General features: G+C 40.4%; 1 protein-coding gene across 3 annotated transcripts in view; it reads left to right on the top strand.

Moving 5' to 3' along the window:
• Positions 1-1,100: 1,100 nt before the first annotated feature.
• TMEM108 (transmembrane protein 108) overlaps positions 1,101-20,381 on the top strand; it is a 162,263-nt gene continuing 142,982 nt past the window's right edge. Inside the window, exons 1-2 of one of the 3 annotated variants that reach the window (XM_085051278.1) lie at positions 1,101-1,230; positions 8,918-9,047. The gene's annotated coding sequence lies outside the window, so the exon portion shown is untranslated. Of the gene's footprint in view, positions 1,231-1,290; positions 1,392-1,689; positions 1,738-8,917; positions 9,048-20,381 lie in introns of those variants that run through there. The other 2 variants (XM_085051277.1, XM_085051280.1) reach the window with 2 other exon arrangements.

A 20,381-nucleotide genomic window follows, 5' to 3' on the forward strand; every position in this document is an offset into this window, starting at 1 on the left:
AGGCTGCCCAGAGAGGTGCTGGATGTCCCATCCCTTCAAGGTCAGGTTGGACAGAGCTCTGAACAACCTGATCTATTTGCAGATGTCCCTGCTCATTGCAGGGGGGTTGGACTAGACGACCTTTAAAGGTCCATTCCAACCCAAACCATTCTGTGATTGTTCCATACATCTGCAGCTCCACGTACCACTTTGCACTCTTTAGTCCTAAATTCCTGACACACCCAACATTTCCACTGAAGTAATAAGAAATAAAAAGTAAGATAGCCTACACTGCCAGAAGACAAATGTAGCAGGTTTGTATCGGCTGATAATAGTTATACAGCAATAGCAAATCTAAGGCAAAAAGAGGTAACTAAAAAAGGTTGGTTTTTTTCCCCTCTATTGGTTAACATGGAAAAATACTAACCAATAATGATTGTAGCTAATGAGGGGAGACAAAGGAAGGCTTAAAATTTTCAGGAAGCAGTAGTGCTCTGGGTAAGGCATTGAACTAGAAGGGTAGAAGGGACATGGATTGGGAGCTGCCACTATTTCTAGACCTGCACTTCCGAGCCTCAGTTTCTCTCGGAGCAGCCACACCAATGTCCCTACAAATGTTCCCTTGCCTATGGGATAATCCTAACTCAGCAGTCGCAGATTTCCCCTGGAGGTCTTTGCCAGCCAGGCTCAAACCTGTACGAGTTGCCCTGACATCACACGAGCTCCGGTGTAAATGAGTAGTAAAACACTGCCAGAATGTCAAACAACCCACTGCTCGCAGCACACGGGGCTGTGTGGAGCGAACCGCCGTGGCAGCCACCTGTAATTTCACTGTACCGCCGTACTCCTGCCGACAGCTTCTGCCGCGCATTTAACCTTTCCAGCCCGGCCCCCCTAAACCCCGGGCATCCCCTCTCGGCGCGATTACGGCTAATCCCCCTCGCCCCAGCCCCGGTAAAACCCAGCCCCTCATCCCCGACAGTCGCTGCCGCAGCCGCGGCTCCTCATTTACATTCGCCGCCCGCGCCTCGCCCGCCCGCCCGCCGCCGCTCCGCACCCCGCGGCGGGGCCGCCGCCTCCCCCGCCCTGCCGCAGCCAGGGACCCTTCCCGGGGAGGCCGGGCCGGCGGAGCCCCGCCCGCCGCCGGGGCAGCAGCAGCAGCAGCAGCAGCAGCGAGCGGCGGGAGGGTGCCCGGCAGCAGTAGCAGCAGCAGCAGCAGCGCCGCTCGCTCCGCAGCGCAGCGCAGGGGAGGTGAGGGCAGCGGCAAGCGGCGGCTGGCTCCTTCTGGCCGGGGCTCCGCCGGGGCGGGGGCTGCGCGGCTCCGTTCCGTTCCGTTCGGTTCTGTTCTGTTCGGCGGCACAAGCTCAGCAGCGAGGGATGGGGCTCCGCTTCTGAGACGCGTTCGCTTATCGGTTTGTCTTCTTCTTGTTTCGTGAGAGATGATGTGAAGTGGCGGCAGCCTGGTGTTTTGTGCCGATAGTTGAAGGAGCATTGCGTTGGAACTGTCCTTCTGCAGTGTAGTGGGCTCGGTTCTGTGTGAATAAGCAGTTTCAGAGGTAGGCACGTAGTGAAAATCGCTTGTGGATTATTCCCACTCTTTTCGAATGGGTGGGAGCTGCGAGGGAAGGTGACATTAGTATCTATGATTGCATGTAAAGCATCGTATCTCTGGTAGAAGGCTGGCTTTTTTTATTTTTTTGTTTTTCAAGCAGGAACTACAAGGTGCTTGCCGCGACCAGTTGGCAGAGCTGTGTATTGGTAATGTACAGCCCAAGGCACGAGACTGCTCCATAGCATAATGAACTGGGAGCCTGTGGCTCGCATGTTGTATTTAAAGTAGAGCACTGCATGTAAGACGGCATCCTTTTTTAAAGATGTCTTGAAGTGTAACCACAGCAAAAGCCTGTTGTAGTAGTGATAGGCAGTTTACTAGAGATTGCCTTCATGTATTTCTCTCAAATAGTAGGAGGAGCCAGATGACTGTTTCAGGAAAATATTTTAAAGCATAGATTGCATAGATGGTCGTACAGAGATAACTACGGATAAGTAATTAAGGATTGAACAGACTTATATGGGATAAACTGGGGAGGAAAATGAACTATGCTATGAATGTGCAGCAGAGCTGCAAAATATATACTGTATCAGAGAAAATTCACCTCTCTCAACTGCAGAAAGCAGTCAGGCATTCAAGGTCTATGGAGGTAGTCCTTTATATGGAGAGGCTGCTGTGGAAAAAGCTGCTAATTAAAGCAAGTAGGATCAGTACCTCTTTATCCTATTGACAATTTAATGTTTAAAAATGACCCTTTGACTGCCTGAGGAAGTAAATCAGCAATGAGAATATGCTTTTGATGAATGAGGGTGTCATTTTACAGCTGGTCTTTATTTTTTTGGGAAGTAGGGGGAGAGGGGAAGGTGTGCAAATTAGTAGATTACGGAATGCAATTCAAAAGAAAAAATTTTTATGAGCAAACATTTTCTGCTACTGCTTTGCAGCACTACCTCTGGAAGGCAGATGCAACTGTTCAAATCTATGTTAAGTTCTGACTCTTATGTTTGCAGAGTGATTTTAGCCAGATAATTTGCAGGAATAGATAGCAGTATGGTAACAGTGGTACTACCTGTATCTGAAGATATTTCAGTGACTTAAAAACTTAATTAGACCTAAAACTGCACATGCAAGCAGTTGGCTATTGCCTACTATGCTGTTGTCCCAGAGTGACCTATTCCCCTCTAGTTTGTGTCAGGCTTACTGTAAGTCATAATCATAAAGTTATATTTAATGTAGATGCAGTGAAATCATTGTATTTCTTGCCAGCTATTCTGATTGTGGTGGAACATGCTAATCAACTGTGTGAACACCAGTTTTTCCTTTTAAAAAAATGGCTTACTTCTGAGGATTTGAAAACTGCAGAAACACCTTTAATCCTATTAGAACTGATGGAATTTGCTCTACTCTTGTAAACTGATGGTCTCTAGACTAATGCCAGGTATGAAATAGTTTGAACTTTTGTCTTTCCATTGGAGAGATTAAAGAAAGAGGGAAGCCAATTACAAGTGTCACAATGGTAGAGATACAATTATGTGATTGCACGCAGGATCTGCAGTTACAACAGCCTAATGCAGAATAAAATAAAACTCAAGCTTATTATTGACAAAATCTTTTATTTCTGCTAATAAAATGGATGTTTCAATATAATGCTGAAATATCTGCAACATTGTGCAAACATTAAAGAGATTTTATGTATTGTCACTGCCTTTAAAAGTTTGAAAACACTGGGCAATATTTCCTCTCCTGGCAACAGGAGGCAATATTACTAAGTGCTTGTGCTGTAGCATCTGCTCTGGTGCTGCCTTCCATTGGAGGTCTTGCCAGGGCTGAGGTTTGCCTCAGCAGATAAGCTGAATCAGCACAGATTACATTTCTTCACATTTGCTCCCCAAAGCAAGAGTTCAGCTAGGCTGAATCCCTTGGTGGCCATACAACAGACCTCAGTTGCATCAACAAAACCCAACCAACTCATGCTCCAGTCTAGCTCATTGGATTATAGGTAGGCCACAAGTTTTGGCCATGCTGTAAATTGGATTAATCAATTGCCAGGTAAATAGAGGCAATTAATGTAATAAATTCTAGTGTATGTGTTTGCAAATTATTTATTCTAGTCAGAATTTGTGGATCTGTGTAACACTTTCTCTGACTTGTTTCATTACATCCTTGCTTGTGCAAAATATTAACTGGTATGCTTGGCTGTACTTACTAAATTACTAAATGAATTAACAAGCAATATATGACTTTTTTATGAATAGGTACTAAGTTTTTGCATCCAAAGCTCAGTTGTGTTGTGGAGCACAACTGAAGACAATGTGGTGTCTACAACAGATCTCCCTTGAGTGATAGGGAGCAATTTTATGACTATGACACTGAAGATAGTTAGCTTAAAATCAATAGAAATGAAAGTGAACCAAAAAATCTCTTGTTATTCCCTGAATTATTTCAAGGAAACCACTAGACACAGTTTCTGTGGGGTAACTACAAATGACTCACCTGGAAGCATGTGCTGGCCACAGTAAATATACAAATTAGGAGGAATGAAAATCTCTTAAGTTTTTAACTTAACATCCACAAAGAGAAAACTTCACAGTCAGCTCTCTTGTCTGACTGAAGACTGAGGTTATTCTTCAAAAGAAACAGGAGTAAGCCCAGGTTATATTTTTGCATCTGCTTTATAGTCTGTTATAAATAAAGCCTTTCAGATTTCAAGCCTAAGATACCAGGACTCTCGAATGTTGAGGTGTTACCAATAGATCATTAGTAACAGGAGTGTGGTAACTGTTGAAATAATGAGTGATGGGTGTAGGAAAGAATGACCTATCTCTTGTTTCTGGCTGATGGAGAAAATGAATTATGTAGAACACTTAGAGCAACCTCTTTGGGCAAGAACATGATACATCTCTGCTTGATACTGAGTAATCCTTGCCACGATGATGATACATGTAATCCACAGGTAAAACACTCATTGTGACCTTTGGTTTGCTGATAGCATTCCCTGAAAAAAGCATATGAGCTGGCATGCTTGCCAGTTTTCCTTTGAAAAACTTTCTGGAGCTGTAAGGGTCCAACTTATTCTTTATTATGGCAATGAATTCTCTATGCTTTCTCCTCATTCTTTCTTCATCAGAAAAGCAGGTTTTATCCAGTGTGCTGGGAGGCTGAGGGAAAGATTTGCTAAAAATTGCCTTGACAGTCACCATTTGGGAGCATGATATAATGGGCAAGACGTACATGTAATTCTACAAGTGGATAATGCATTAATGCTGAAAGTAGAAGTACTGATCTTGCTGCAAGCAGCAGTGGCCACTGGAGCTTTTCTCCTAAGAAAAGATAAAAGGAGCTGCATGATTCTCAGAGTAAGGAGCATCTCTAACATCTAGGTACATTTTCAAGGTCATTTTTTCATCAGTCCATTCCATCTGTGAAGTGTGGAGACCTCAACTGAAATTCTTGTAGCACTGTTCAAGAGCAAGTTTTTAATTTAGCCAGGTCAGTAGCATACTATGGTGAACCTGTTTTTAAAAAAAGAGTTAAATAAATTTGAGAGCAGGACTCTGTTTACAGGGTCAGAGAGTTGCTCAGGTTGCAGGGACCTCTGGAGGTTGTGTGGTACAACCCTCTGCTCAAAACATCTAGAGCATGTTGCACAGGACTGTGTGCAGCTGCGTTTTGAATGTCCCCAGTTTCTGGGGTTGGAAGCTCCACTGTCTGTCTGGGTTGTCTGTATCTGTGTTGCACCAACCTCATAGTGAGAGTTTTCTTCTGTTTAAATGGAGTTGATTGTGTTTTGGGTTGTGCCTGTTTCATCTTGTTCTTTCAGTGAGCCCCTGAGAAGGGCCTGGCTTTATCTTCTTTGCTGTCTCTTCTTTGTCACTTGGGCATGCTACTTGTCTACGATCAACTTGTCCTCTGAGAGTCCCAGGTCTTTCTCTGCAAACCCATTTTGTCAGCCACTTGCCCTCCAACCTCTGCTAGCACAAAAGGAGAGGGACGGCTAAACAGAAAGGCAGGAAGAAGAGAAAATAACAAAAGGAAAAGAGTAGGAGATGTGGTGGGAGATGGGTGGGAGTGTGCAGAGGAATGCAGGCATCTGGAGACATTATGCTGGTTGCAGCAGGCTGGTTTACCTCAGCCCCATTACAGTGCTGTTGAGGGAAGACCACATGTCAATCCACAAGTGCTCTTGTGCCTGGTAATTTAAGCAGGATTTAATGCATCCTGTCATTACAAACAATGACATTAGTATGAATCAACAAGGATGTGTGAGTTTTTTCTCTGAGGCTGGTATATACACTTCCAGAGCAGCCACGAATTTTCAACCGTCTTTGCAATGGCATAAATTCAGGCAGTTTTGGTGTGATATAATAAAAGGTTTGGCTGGGCAGCTCTCTTTGCGTTATTAAGCTGTCTATTAAGGCAGACTTTTCCAGGAAGAGCCTTTCAGTAAAGCATCATGATGCCTAAAGGAACATGAATAGTTTTATGACAAGCCACTAGTACAATATGTTAGTTATAGAAGACATGGGTGAGAGAAGCCTTCTGCGGTCATTTAAGGAATCACTGGTGCTCATATTTTAATCCAGTGGTAGTCCTCTAGAAGAGATGGTGCAGGACTACATTTAGGAGTCCTTTATGGTGATGTAAAATTGAGGTTGTGCAATAAGATTGAGTCTGATATTTCATAACACATGTACACATATATGTTTGAGCACAGAACTCGTTGGTGTTTGGACATCACACAGGCACACTGGGAATCTTTCATAGCTCAGAAGTAGCTGGAGCTTGTCCTTATCATTAGTCCATATCCACATCTGTAAATGTCACTCAAAGTGTAAATAGGTCACTCAAAGTCAATGGAGCAGTACCTGTCTACACTTTGTATTTTGTTTCTTCTTCCAGAAGATTGAAAGTCACCTGAGAAACATAACATACAGTTTTCCTTTCCAAAGTCACCAGAGGTAGGATCCATGTGATCCATGCTAAGCTGTTAGAACAATGCCATCAAAATTCTCTTTACCAGCATCCAGGCACATGCCAAAGCCTATGTCCCAGATGCCTCTTTTCTTAACTTGCTGCCTCTTTCTGCCAAGTTGAGTGGTCTTAGTCCATGTTTCAGTGAAGTTCCTCTTTGGCCACCCTTCAAAGGACAGCAGCCACTCACCTCTGTCTGAACCCTGCTTGCTTTAGGACTCTTTGGTGCTACAGGGAAATGGAGATTGATCAACTTCTCACTGACATGGTTAGCTGTGTAGAGCCAAAAAGACTTGTTGGCTGCTTCTCCTGACCTACAGGCTCTGGTCCATCCAACAGGTCTGAGATGGTGGGAGGGTTTATTGTGTTAAGACCAGACTTACTTATTTGAAGGTATTTGACATTATGTTGGATTTGTATTCTGAACGAGAGTTGTGCTAAAATCCCAACACAAGCATGGTATAGCAACTGTAATATACAGTGGAATTGCAATGCAAGCCACTTCCTCACGCCAGTCTCTGCATGCTCCACTGTTGTGAAGGAGGAGGATTTGTCCTAATTAGAGAGGTCCAAACCCGTGGGTTGAATACAAATATAGCCTGGAAATGTTCAGATAACCTGCATAGTGTGGCATTTCAGTATTTTTTTCTTAGCAGTTTTCAATGTGATGCACAATTTGCAGGAGTGTGTGTTGTATTTTTTCCCCATGTTAGGTCATGGCTGTCATTTTATTCAATACTTCTGAAGGACAAATCTTTTACTTCACAGCAACCTAGTCCTGAAACTCGTTGGGAGTAAAAGGAGAGCCTGTGTAATGTTGGTCATTATTTGGAGATTCAAAGTCAAGGATTCCAGGGTAATTTGTCTGACCTTTCAGATGTGAGATCTGACTGCATCAAAGAGGAGGCTCAGTTCCCTTAAAACATCTCCCAGGATCAAGGCTTTTTCTGGCTCCATCAGGAGTTTCAGATGTGAAAAGCAAGATGTAACCAGATATAACATGTGCCATCAGTGAGTGACATGCCAGCTCTGCCATGCAGGGATGGGGTGGCTTCGTGTGTCATCCTTCATGGTGAGAATTTACATCAGAATGTAAGGCTACAAGTCGTTCATATTGCATAAGTGTCACCACTGATGATTTTTAGGCATTCTGACTGAAGTGAATCAATTTTCAGTTTTGCATAATAAAAAAGGGAGGGAGAGAGGAGCCTATGGAAGATGTGTACATTACAAACCACATATACACAAAGCTACACTAACCTTTGAAATACTCATAAACAATTTCTGTGGAGAGCAGGGACAGCTTTTAAGCAGCAGGAGCCAAAATGTGGAAAGCAGCAAATATGTATCCCATTTTCTGTGCCATGGTGCTGGAGCCAGGGTTGTCTGGTGAAATCTCATAATGAAACAGTTGTTTGAGCAGTTGAATACAGCTCAGCAAAGCAGCTCTTGAACTAACATTGGCTGCCTGTCTGCCAGTAAATAGATAATTACACTCCGTTGTTTAATTGAACTTTCATGAAAACTGAAATATGTTTTTGTAAAATCCACCATGAAAATGTGTTCTGCTTGTGGATCCTGCATATAGGGATCAAGATATTGGGGGTGGCTGTCAGGTACAGAGGTAAAGCTCTATGTGCTGAACAGTCTGCAGTGGGAAGTCAAACATATATAAGTGACTCCCTCATAGCTTTCACAGAGGAAAACAGTATTATATAAGCAAAGAACCTGTTGCTTTGTTTTCAGAGTTCCTTTTGATTTGGAAGGCCAAATTTAGATACCTGGAAGGCACTGCAGCTCTAGATACATTTGAGGAATCTCACTGTGATTTGCTGAGTAGTTAAAAAGAAAACCAACTCTGACTGAATTTTCCTACTGTCCCACTAATTCATTTTGTTCCTGAAAACCTTTGAACTGTGTCCAATGTCACTTTTTTGGAAGCTTTTTTCTTTTTTATTACATTAATTGCTGAATATAAATCTTGGCCACTCTGCCAACCTTCAGTTTCTCAGATAAGTAAAATTCCAATTCCAGAACTAGTGTTTAAATCGAACTTAGTCTCCTTCCTCAAGAATCAGCCTTTAACAGATAAATTAACAAAGAAATTGACAGTTCAGAGATGAAAGCTATGCCGTGGTTTTTTTTAAGTGTTTGAATTTCATAAAATTAGGTGAAGGTTACCAAATATACAGCATATACACGTATGGAAAGTGACTATCCTAAAGAGTCTTCTCCTTATACTCCCAAAAATCAATAACCTGCAGAAACAATGTGGTCTGTAATCCATTACACTGAAAGCTCTGGAGAGCAATAGGAGCCATATGGCACAGAGCCATATGTATTTAAATTGAATGTCTTATAAAATGAGATGAATAAACATCTTGGAATAACACACCCACTTCTGTAAATTTACAGGTTGCACCAGCTGGCAGATTAAAAGTAAGACAGCAAGAAGCTGGAAGAGTTTTTATCACCACAAAGATCTGAACCAATGGACTGTATGGATATAGATATGTTTGAAGGCATCTGCTCTTCCCATTACAAGGTAAGGCCCAAATGGATTTCTGTGTTGGTTTGTTTTTGTTCAGTGCAGTGCAGCTGTCTTCAGTGGCGCTGCCTGAGATGGTAGTGGAGGTGTTCTCCAAAGCTTGTTCAACCTAGCAGCTCACAGCTAATAACTGTGGCCAGTTAATAACAATGTATAAAGGGACAATATGCAGACCCGAAAAAGCCTCAAGTTTCAAAAGCCAACGATAAATTTGCATCCTTGGGGCCTGTAGAATTCAAAGTTTTATTATATGAATTATCTGTTCAGATAGTTCTACAGGTTGTCTATTTTTAGCATGTGCTAATAGAAGACCTTCCTACTCACCGAAGGCATCTTTTTTATGGACTTCTTAATTGCTGTAGATTGAAACAGACTTGAAACCTGTGCTTGGTGTAGTGGCAAATCAAGAGAAAAAGTCTCTAAACTGGATGTCAGAGAATGTCTCTGACTTGAAATGCAAGTTATGCCATTTTCTTCATACAGTTTTAGTGTTCTTTCACTTTCAGGTTTGTTATATGGTTTGTTTATAAAATCTGCTTTATTTTCCTTTTTTTTTTTCTCTACCAGTAAAAATAATTACTTACTGGTCTAAGTTGAAGGTGGTGGAGAACTTGATACATTTTCTGGGCATCTTTTGCCTGATGCCCAGATGTACTGTCACTTACTCTGGATGTTTCCCTTACTGAGTTGTTTTCAGGGAAGGTACAGAACACAGATTTTCAAAAAGTTACTTGAAACTGGTAGAAACACTTGAGAAACACATGAACTGAATTTATTTTAAAGTAAAATTTCTCATTTTCAAGATGATGTAGTTCTGCGTGTCTGGGGAATGTCTGTGTGGGAGTTCTTCATATTTTAACAATTCTGATCAACACAAGTTTGCTACAAAGCAAATGCGAAACCATACCAGCTCTGTGTTATTCAGGAGCTCAAATTAGGCAGCTGAGCAGTTGGAAAAAGAGGCAGTTGCAACTGGGCTTAGCTGGTCCTTAGAGAGGACTTTCAGCTCAATTCAGTGTGACACTTCATTTTTCCATTTTCACCAGACAGTTTTAAATAGTAAGGGAGCAATCCTGTGCAGTGCACTGCTGTTGCTTCTATTCTGTATGGAAATGTGACTAGTGTATCAGTCTGCCATTTTCACCAGTGTGAGATAACCACTCTCATTCTCCTTTTGTGGAAGAACTAAATTGAAGAGATCCTTAGGTGGGGAATGTAACAGCCTGTGGCACTGCATCCTGCCGAAATAGGAAGGCTCCCTTGCATGCTGAAATAACAGCAATGAAATGTATGAAGTATTCAGAAAATGCAAAGATAAGCAACAGCAAATACAACTTAAAAGGAAAAACACATTGAAACTCTTGAGTACTTGGGACATTCCAGTAATTTTCCATAATTGTTGTTAGGAAGGAATGTACATAGATCATAAAAAAACTGTAGAATCGGGTCTAGATAGCAGACACTTCTCTGGAGAGTTCTATTTCCCCTACCAGATGGTTGTGTAACCCCTAGTGTCCACACTCAAGTGCCCCAGTGGAATCTCTATAGCCACCAGTTACTGCCAACTCCCACAAGTACAAATGCCTGCTGGTCTATGCATTCTTGTTTGAGCACCTTTACACAAGGTGTACTCAAGGGAGGAGGGGAATTACAGCTTTGGTTCTGCGTTTGGGAAGTGACAATACCATTTCCTGTGCCACCTTGCCTGCTTTAATGACATCCTTCTCTGGATCAGAGCTTCTGAGTTAGTGCTTCTTGGCTCAGCAGGGAGCCCAGCCTCGGACAGGGCCTCTGGCTGTTGCGTGGCGAGTAATCCTTCCAAATAGGATTTGCATTCTTGCAGCAGCCGTTCTGGGGATAGAGAATGAATACATGGAGGCAAATTGTGCTTACACAGACATAGCTCAAGCCCAGCCATTCAGAACACCAGCTCATGACAGAGTTGCACACAAATTGAGTATCTGAGTATCTGAAAAGAACTTTTACTAGTGCCTAAGAAAAACATGCAGGGTCAGAGTATTCTGCAGTGTCTTAGTTAACTGGATTTATTGGTGCTGCTTCACTGCAGAAATGTTGTTAGAGCCCCAGAGTTGCTTTGTTACTTTTCGTTTGCCAAAGGCTGTCGTCCCTGCAGTGTTGCTGTGTGGAAATACGAGCTTGCAATGCAGCTGCTTCTGTGAACAGTCTTGGTCTTCACTTAAAACTTCATTGCTCTTTCAGTGCTGTGCACTCCCTGGTTTAAAGCACCTGAGATGATCTACTATAGTGGCTCTTGTATTAGTATAGTATATATAGTATAGTTTATATAGTATATATTGTATAGTGAATCTTGATGGTAGCCTGCAGCTGCAGGATAGAATAAATAACTGGAGGTAATAGGGGCTTAAATAAAAGCCAGACTTGGAATTCCTGAGCTTTTATATTGTGTTTTATTTGTGGGCATTATTCTTGATAGCTTTTTGGCCGTGTTTACCTGTTTTTTGCTGAGAAATTATTGAAACACCAAACAAAGCTTAGGAACTAAAGGAAGAAGCTACCTTCTGGTTTATATCAAACACAGATATTCCAATATTATGAGACGCTATGTGAGTTTCAGTTAATATTCATTTCATGAAAATGAAAGCCTGAAGAAGCATCTGAAAACCTCTGAAAAGTCCTAGATTATAAAAGTTAAAAACTGAATAAACATTTTCTCCAACTCATCCAAATGTTTTGTAGCTCTAGTTTTGTTGTGGGTTTTTTGTTTGTTTGTTTTCTCTGTAGAACATAAGGACAATTTTTTTCCCCATGTTGAAGCACTGGTAATTTTTAATTGAAACATTTATTTTCAAACTTAAAGATAGCTGAATCAAAATTCACTTTGCTAGGAGTTTGCAGTTCAGTGAAACATTTCCTTATGCTTAAATAAAAAAAATTTGCTTACAACTTAATCCTGTCTTTCTCCTTTCTGGTGCACTGATTTTTATGTTCCTATTATTCACTTTTCTAGCAGTGCTAAGGGACCCCAGGCCTCGATGAGGCCTCAGTTGTTCTGCACACCATGCTGGGTGCCACATAAATTGCAAATGCATCTTTCTGCAAAGAATATATGATCAAAGAGGCAGGAAAGATTAGATGGGTATGACCCAGGAGCATAAGGACAGTTTGACATTTTTCATCAGCATGGTAAGCAGTGCCTTCAAGAACCTGGGAGACACCATTTACATATGCAACTCTACCTTGAGGTGATGGTGTTTTAAGTGGATGAATGGTGGAGAATCAAAGCATTTCATCCACACAAGTGGGGAAGGATCCAAAGAATTGCCCATTGTGTCACTATAGTACTCATTCTACACTGTTTTGATTTGAATAAGAGTAGTTGATTTAAATCAGCTTGGAAATGGGAGCAGGTTCTTGGCAGTGGGGGGAAGCCTTTTGCTTTTGGAAGTGGATGTGACATACATCTCGCCTGTCCTGCTGTGTAATTTGTCCTGACATTTGCTGGCACAGTAAGTTCTTACTAACTGCAGTGACACTTGCCCCGTGTGACATAATTCGGAGCACTTTGTCATAATACTTCCACTTGAACTGAAAGAAGCCAAACTGTCTTTTCTAATTTCAGCCCCCTTGATCCCTTGTCCCCAGTGGTAAGTTCTGCTTTGCAGTGTTTCCCAGGGCTGCCTGAAGCAAAAAGATGAGATAGCAGCTAGCAATCCAAGGTTTTTCCCTTGTTGCTACTCAAGAGTGTGCTAGAAGTCACTGATCCTTTATGAGCTAAATCCTGAAGGAGTTAGCGTCACAAGTTTGCCCTCCCAAAGCAGACATTAAGATACAGAAGTAACAACAGAGCCACCTAATAAGGTGTATTTGTTTTTGCCTCTATTACTACTAACATTGGACAGTAGTCACAGAATATTACATTCAATACCCATCAAAAGGAAAATGGTATGAACAAAGATCAGTCTAAACACTCAAAAAGCATTTTTCTAGTTTTGATGTGGGAATTGTTACAACTTAGTTTTCGCTTCTGAAAGGAGAGTATTCAGTATTCTTTGATGAAGATCACCTTAACTTTCTTAATTGTTGCTGCTTATTCATCTATTCAAGCATCATGTGAGATGTGGCAGTTTTTTCTTGACAACTAGGTGGAAAATAAAGTTGTTTTGATAACATTTTGTTCATGTTAATGCCACTGACTGTACACAATTCACTCCACTTGGTGACCAGGCCCTGAAAAGTTTGATTACTATTTCTAGCAGTAAACAGTAACATCTTTTGGGGTGGTAGGATGGGGATGGTAATGGGGATGTAAATTCTTCTGGGTGCAGTTAAATAATGTCAAGTGTGATGGGGAATTCACCAGTAAGTGGAGGAAGTTTGGGAGTATGGTCTCTTTTTCAGTATCTTGTATGAAAATAAACTGGTATACTGTGTAAAATCAGACTGTGAAACATGATAAAAAGATAATCTTGCTATAAGACTAATCTAAGAGGGTCCATCAGTACTGACAGAAAAAAAGAAGCAGGGACCTGGCTATGCAGGATGCGTAGTGCTTCCTCTGATTTCTCATCAAACATACAAAGGAAAGCTGTGAGACTTGTAGGTATTTAAATATTTAGCCTCAGGTTCCTCACAACATAATGTGCCATAGTTTTGAAGAAAACCTCGTGTCAGCTGTGTGGGGTGGGGAAATGCCCTTATCCCAACCCCCATACAGATGGCCACTGAGATTAGCCCAGGATCATGCAAAGCAGAGAACTAAATTCCACTTCTAAAACTAAGCACCAGACCTGGCTATACTCTTATATCTGTGGGCTGATCTTTCTGCAGAATGACTGGGCCATACCATTCTTGTCCTCAGTTAGATTAAGGATCAGTCTGTTAAATTTCAGCTGTGCATTTCTAGGTCAGATTTAAAGTGAGTAAAAAGGTCACACTTCAATTATTTGCTCTTCAGGAAGAGAACTGAAAATAGTAAATGGAGTACAGAGAACTACAGAAATTCAAGAGAGATTCAGTTTTCAAGAAGCAGGCCAGGCTGAATTTTTAAACTCTAATCCATCTGCAAAGGTGAAGTTGCAGCTGAGATAGCATCACCTTGTGCTAAAGAGGTCCCTATAAATGAAGATCTTCATATGGGAAATTACCTCAGTATAGAAAAGGTATACAGGGTGACTTGTGTATTTGCTTTTGTATCTGTGCTATTAATTGCATGTTAAATTACTAAAAGTGAATTTTAAAAGTTTAATTTGTGATTTAACTTTTTCTTTTTTTTTTGTTTCTGTTTTCCTCTTGTTTTTTATTCCTCCTTACATGCTTGTGGTGATTGCTTAGGTTTAGTTAGATGCTAAACTGCTTAAAAACAAGACTTTGCAAAAGCAAATGCAAAGTAATATTCTTTTTAAAAACCTGTCTTTTGGCATTTAGCATGCCAACAGCAGTACTAAGAAGTCAAGGGAATGCCTGTAAATAGGAAGGCAGAAGCACATCAAGTGAAATTTCACAAGTGAAAGCCAGCATCCTCTTTTGCAACTAGCTGGGGTTGTTTATGGCTGTGAAAAGCTTGCTGACTGCCGAGTTGTTGAATCAAAGTGCTTAAAAAGTTGGGGAAGATTTTGACTTTTAAATGTTCTGTAAAAACCTGTTTTTGTGCATTTCAGTGTGGGATTCAAAGTTAAACTGTTGGTTTCTTTCTAAATGTCTATAGGCATGGGAAACTGATGTATATGCTAGACTATGTCAGAAGAAGGCACAGTGGTGGTTTTTGCTAGAAGGTGAGACAATGAGCATGGTCTTACCCACAGGATACAATTGGGGAGTTTTGCATGGCTTTAGATAATTTCTTAATCATCCACCTTAAATCTTTCCTTTGGTTGAATGGAGTAATAGCTTGACTTTGGAAATGAAATAAGGGGTGGAAATATATGTGCAGTTGCTGAAGCTCCAGACTGCTAAAAAATGCAGAGTACTGCTATTACACAACTTTGGTCTAGTTTGAACAACATGATCAGCAGGCAGCATTGTCTAGGCATCCCAGTGAGCTACCAAATAAGTATTTAATACCCTAAGTCCTCTATTGTGGTTGTCTTTTGTATGCATCAGTGTCATAATTCATGTTCTCTTTTATAGCTATTCAAAGAAAAGATTGGTGCTTATTTTAAAGTTGTATTCTTTGTCCTAATCCATTTTTTTTAATACTCTGAAAAATTGTACTTCTTGCTCATTTAGCTGCATCCACTGCTGACTTTTCTTGTTCAGCTTAGTCAAATTTGGAGGTAGGATATATTGCCTATAAACTTCAGGTAGTTCATCTGCTCTTTTATGTTGAACCTTTTTTAGTTTTCCACACCATTATACAGGAGAGACTTTTAAAGCTAAGAATGAGCTTTCAGAGAGTCACCTTGTTCTATTCTTCTTTCTGATTTGGTCTATTAACTGCTCATGCCTTATCTTATGGTAAAGACAACTGTTCACCAAAAATGGTGCATGTAAAATTGTATTGTCAGAACTTTTCTTTAAATTGAAAGATGTTTTACCTATCACAATAAAGATATCGATTTATAATTGTTTCTTTCTCTTTGGAAATGTCATCCTCATGCCCTTCAGTATAACCTCTCTTAACATGATGCCTTAGGCAGACAAATGTTTACTTTATTTCCTGATTCTGCCACACAACCTAATAGCTTTCAGAATGGATGTTGTCAGGTAACAATTGGCAGGAACCACCACACTTTTATTTTGTACTTTCTTTGGCAATTTAATAATACTCTACTCTTCAGTTTTCTGTTTCTAAGAAGTAGTTTGCATCTTTATTCATCTTTCATTAAGGCAAGACATAATTTATGTCTTGCCTTGATTTTCCCCTTTTGGAGGATGTGACATCTTTCATCCTTCCCCTTAGGCTGTTGAAATTCTTCCTTCATCTTACTGCACCTCTCCAGGTTAATTTTAGTTGTCTGCTTAGGGGCGATCAATCTGTTTTTATCCAGCTTTACACTAAGTGGGATCTTCTTTGTGTTTCCCTCCTGGGACGGTCTCATCCCTTGAACTTTTGCTCTGTGGGAAAGTAGAAATACTCTGCTTCTCAATCACAAAAATATCAAACACATTTTCATGCTAGTAGGTAGCTTTTTGTGTGTCTTCTCTAAATTAATATAAAATAGATTTATGTGGTGTCTCTTAATCTAATGCTGGCATTCCTATAGTCTTGTGCTAAATTTACTAGATATGGGTAACATGTCTGTCTCTTGCAGCATCGATTATATGTATATATATGAAACCTGTGCTTTTTGCTCTTCACACACTTGTGTACAACTTCCCAATGACTTTCTGCTGAGTTTCCAGTCTTGTGCCATCCAGAATCTTTTCTAATTTACTGTTGCTATTCTCATGATTCAAGTTGCAGAACACCTGACTTCCAGGCTTGGAAGAGTGAAGAAAATTTGCAACTTGTTAAAAAAAAAATTGGCAAGAAGTGGAGGTGGTAATTTTCAACAACCCAGCCAGCAATAGTTTGAGAAATCATAATGCCTGGTTTCTCTCTGATGTTAGTGGTACTATGTATTTTAAAGCTCAGAAATAAAAGACTGAAATAGAATAATTCATGCTATACACATGGCAGATCAGAGCAAAGCTGTCCTAATGAAATAGCAGTGCTTCCTCTCTTCACATAAGCAGCTGCTGGGACAGAAATGTCATGAATTTTCTCCTGCACAGGTAGAAAAGGCACAGACAAGTGATGTCATGAAACCTGTAAGGGAAATGTTCCTTAAAAATTTCCCTAGAGTGTTGACTTTCAAATATGAAGACTGTCTGCACTGATCAGTAGATCAGTCCAGATATAAGAGAAGCCATTCTGCCTACTTTCCTGCAGATCTTTCCCTGCAAAACTGCAGAAAATTTCTAACTACCTCAGATTTCAGAGGCACCATCTCATCTAAGGTTTGCATCTGTTTCAATGGAGCAAAAAGGAAATAATTGGCTACTTTCCAAAATGTGTGTTTAGTTTTCAAGAACCGTAGGGTACAGAGTACCAGCAGGGCTCCCTAAGAATTAGGTTTGGATAGATGGCTGCCAGCAGTGACTTTTTCTTAAAAGAAAAGGTGATTTTAGATATCAGCAATTAATAGTACAAAGCAGTCTAGCACTCAGTCTGATAGCACAGCCGTTGAAGTTTGGTGCCGAGGCGGGAGCTTGGCGGAGCGGGAGTCGGGGAAGGTGTTGAGGGGGTGGGAAGATAATTTTCACATTCTGCACAAGTAACATAAGCTCTGTGTTTAATCTAATATCCCGAAATCTGACATGGATAGCTATCCTCAGGGGATATTCGCAGACTAATTGTAAGTTCTTACGTGAGGAGAGGAGAACTCACTGAAACATTGCAGGAAGGGTAGCTGTGAAAATTTTTCCACAATTTTTTTTCAGTGCTTCTTATCTCCAGTTTAACTTCATGTCCTACTGAATTACCTTCATTTTCCCTGTCTGATATGAAATACATTTGTGGGTTATGACAAATATTCAGGGCTGTTGCAACAGTGGGATCATTCACTATTTTTCTTCAAACTTCCAGTAGTATTACTCAGTGGCTGTGGCATACAACCTTGCAGTGATGCAAGGACCTAGTCTCAGGCTTTCCAAGTGTTTTGTGTGCATTAATGAAATTTCAAAATACTCTTCTGAGGCAGTATGTGACTTGTGTTAGGCAGTGCTCTGTGAGTAGTTATATTGTAGTTACTGTAGCTGTTTCTGAGTGGAAGTATGGTATTGGGTAAAATCATGGGACCTGGCACCATAACATATCATATTTCCTCCTCCCAAGGTCTTAACACTATGATAACAGGAATGACAAAAATAGAAACAATGAGTCTCAACTCCTGGGAGAATGATTTCATCATTGGGCAGTGTCTCTTCCCTTAGGACCTTCTGTGTATTTGCTTTAACCCACCTTCTTTCTACCTTTGTTGCAAAGAAATAGTCTGACTCTCAGTCAAATTTCAAATGAAGGTAGTTGCAATAATACATCTCTTCTATAGGGGGTTTTCACTATTTTTCTTTTTAATTTAGATATAGTAAGAGTTATACTGAGCTACTTGCCAAGTAGTCAATAGTATGTGAAAATTGACAACATTCAGGCACCCCTTTGGAAGAGAATGCCCTTACTGGTGTTGCAAGGCAACTCAGTTCTGTTTGTTTTGTTTGTTGAAAATCAACCAAAACACAACACCATTTTTTGTTTCCCTCATCCCTGTGTTACAACCCTCAATTTTTTGTGTCGATGTTAAAAGCTAAGATTCTCATTCTTTAGACAGCCCGCACAACTTCACTCTGTTATCATTTGGATTATTAGTTGAGGTATAATCAGGTTTTTTAATACTGTATAATAATTTTTGCATTATAAATGCAGCAAAACTTGCAAAACGTGATCAGCAGAGGACTGTTGAAGCTGATTTCTTATCACTGGAGCTTACAATCTGTAGCTGACAGCTGGGTATACATATAACTAGGTAAAGGTCAGAAGTAATCCACCACTTTGCATTCTGGCACTACAGACTCTTTCTAAATACAGTAACTTGCTGCAGAGGTGGGTTCTGTTCATCAGATCTCCTTCATGGCATACACAATGTGATGAGAAAAGTAGCTAATAAAAGCTTAGTTTTTTATTTTGAGAGGGCTTGCCTCAGTCCTGTTACTAAAGATGAGGCTGCTCACTGCTTTGCTTCAACATCACCATCATCCCAAATAACATAACTGGGTACTCCAGAATAACCCGTTGACCACAAATCCTGTTCAGGAGCAGAAAAAGTGCTGCATTGGAAGGGCTGGAGCTGTTATAGAGACACAGGTTCTATGCACATTTGTTTACTGGTTTCTGGGACCAGTCCCATGCCTGAATTTATTTGCTCTGTCTCCTGGTTTTTGAACTGTGATTTTTTTTTTTTTTTAAAGTTGTAATTGGGTTTTGGTTTCGTTTGATTTGGAGGTTTTTGTTTTGTTTTATTTTGGTTTGGCTTGTTTTTTAACTTGATATTGGAGATACCACCTCAAGGGAATCTATAGGGACATTTTCTCCCATTTATGCAGCATTTTCTACTGGAAGGATAATGAAGTCCTTAGTATGAAGCAATCTTCAGTAATTTATGCCTGTATCTTGGCTGCAGAAAACAGACTACATCATACACATTTTTGGAAAAGCATGGGAGATCTCTCACTGAAATTAAAAGTAAACTTCCTATTGACTTAAAGGTTGAAATTGTTTCTGGTGGTTGTGTGCAGTTATTTTCAATTATTTGGACAGGACTGATCACAGGAAAATGCTGAAGATTTGATAGCAAGAAAATAGGGTTAATTATAAACGCTGGCGTCCTGCAATGACCCTGAAGTAGGCATGAATTTTGTTGAACATGATACTGCTTTCTAGTCTCCAAAACAGTGACACCCCAAAGTGTGGATAAGGTTGTTGAAAATGTGCTTCTCTAGAAGATGTCATTCATCAAGATAAAGCAGCTTTTTTTTGTTTGCTTTTTGTTTGTTTTGGTTTTTGTTTGTTCTTGTTTTGGTTTTTTTGTTTGTTTGTTTGTTTTGGAACTATTTGAACAAACATGAATGTGCTACTCTCCGATTTACTCATGAATCAATATGAGAGATTTTGGTTCTGTGCTATTAATGATCATAATTTTAATTGCCACTTTTCCAGGCAGTGTTTTTAGTTGGAATTCTTCTCTCAGGGGTTATATTATTTTATCTACTTCCTATACTACAGCATTGTTTAACACACTTGAAAATTACATTTGTCCAAACTCAGAATTTCTGCTGCCATTTTGCCGTACAACAGTGTTGTTATGTTACCATATTTTTCTAATCTTCTGAAGAACACCATCCTTTGATTCCAGCAGCACTTCTGTTTATTTAAAAGGCTGACACATTACAGCCTACTTCAGATCAGAAAAAAATTAATGAACACTCAGGAACATCAGGGATGAATGACGAGTACTAGTTAGTCATCTCCACAGATTTTCTGTCTGCTCCTTTTCCTTCATTGGAAGGAAAAATTCAACCAGTAATATTTTTATTCTCCTTTATTCAGTTGTGGTGGTTTAGCTTAGCCCAGAACACTAGCAAGGTATCTTTAACATCTAAGATAAATTTAAAGCCCTCAAAAGCTATTGTGGTAGGCCTGAGGAAGTGTCTGAGGGGTGGGAGCGGCACAAAATGGCTCTTGTGTGTCCTGAGTGAAAGTTCTGGAAGGTTTTTACTAAGTCCAGCAGAGCCAATCTCTGATGGCTCTGAGAGTGATGGACATGCTGCTGGCCAAGTTTGGGCCAATTGGAGGTGCTAGTTATGCCTCTGTGAAAA

Source organism: Lichenostomus cassidix, chromosome 2 (genome assembly GCF_008360975.1).
Source record: "Lichenostomus cassidix isolate B80296 chromosome 2, HeHo_3.0, whole genome shotgun sequence".
NCBI lineage: Eukaryota > Metazoa > Chordata > Aves > Passeriformes > Meliphagidae > Lichenostomus > Lichenostomus cassidix.